Genomic DNA, 1,471 nt, shown 5'->3' on the forward strand with positions numbered 1-1,471 from the left:
AAGGCTTAAATTAATTTCATAATAGGTGTGTGTACATTGGATACTTTTTCTTCCATTCCTGTGTAAATATTTAACTTTAGAAGTACAATTAAATATATTGTATGCATTCATAGGATATTATGTAGTGATTATAAATGATGTTTGTATAGAGTTTTTCATGACATAGAAAAATGCATTGCTTAAAAGTAGCCAAAAAAGAAAAATATATAGAATTAAGTATTGATTTTAAACCTTTTTACATGTATATAAAATGTGTACACATTTTGGTACTTTCTAAATTGTATAAGATGAGCAATAATAAGAAGAAACTAAGGACAAGAAATATTAAACAGATTTATCCCTGGTCTCTATCAATTTATCTCATTATAAAAGTGAATGTTGAGCATGATAGCATGGAACTTAAGTAGAGCCCACATCTTGGTTTCCAGTATTATTTTCTAATAGAAGGAAGAAATGACTGGCCTATGACTAAAGAAGAGAGGTGAGTGTACTAGATGAGCCTAGAGCGTCCTGTAATACCAGAAAGTAGGGAAATACTAGAAACAAAAACAAAACCAGAAGCATGTTGATGGGAATGTCAGATTGACATTGAAGCCAACCAAATAGGCTCCTAATAGCTGAAGCTGGAATGACTTAAACCACAAAATAAAGTATTGTTGCATTATAACCCAAAGGATAAAGTAAATATCCATGAGTCTATATGCATATAAATAAGTGATTGAAGAAATAAATGGGGAGAAGAGACAAATTTCCCTTATAAAAATTGTTCAAATATTTTATGTGTCTCGGGAAGAGACGTATAAATCTTACGAGTAGGTTGCATGTAATGACTTGTTTTCAAAAAAGCACAGTATTTAAAGGGGGCCTTGAAAGACTAATTATCTTTTGAAGAAACTTGACAAATGTTTTCTCAACCAAATGATTATGGTCAATATTAATAGTGAGAAATCACAGTGATGGCATGGACCACGTGATAAAAATCATGCCTCTATGAACTTCTTCTCCCAAAGAACACAACCCTAGACTAATGAGGAGTGCTATAGTTTGGATATTTAACACTCCAACTCTCACGTTGAAATCTGATCTCTAGTAGTGAAGGTGGTGCCAATGGGAGGTGTTTGTGTCTTGAGGGTGGATCCCTCATAAGTGGCTTGGGTCAGTCCTCTCTTTCGTGAGTACTGTTTTTATAAAATGCAGTGATAACTCTCCCAAGATAGAGTTGTTTAAAAAGAGCCTGGTATCCCTCTCCTCTGTCTTTCCTCTGCTCTCGCTTCTTGTACAGCCTGCAGAATGAAGGGCCAAATAAATCTATGTTCTTACTAAATAACCCAGCCTAGGGGTTCCTTGCACAGGCAGTTTTGAAGTTCTTTATCCAACTGAACTATCAAGTGTGATGCATCTTGAAAGAATCACCTTCCTATACCTTTTCTCAGAAAAAAGAAATGCTTACCCACTGGCAAACAAGAAAGAG

The sequence above is a fragment of the Otolemur garnettii genome, unplaced genomic scaffold (genome assembly GCF_000181295.1).
Source record: "Otolemur garnettii isolate 467f Iridium unplaced genomic scaffold, OtoGar3 scaffold00214, whole genome shotgun sequence".
NCBI lineage: Eukaryota > Metazoa > Chordata > Mammalia > Primates > Galagidae > Otolemur > Otolemur garnettii.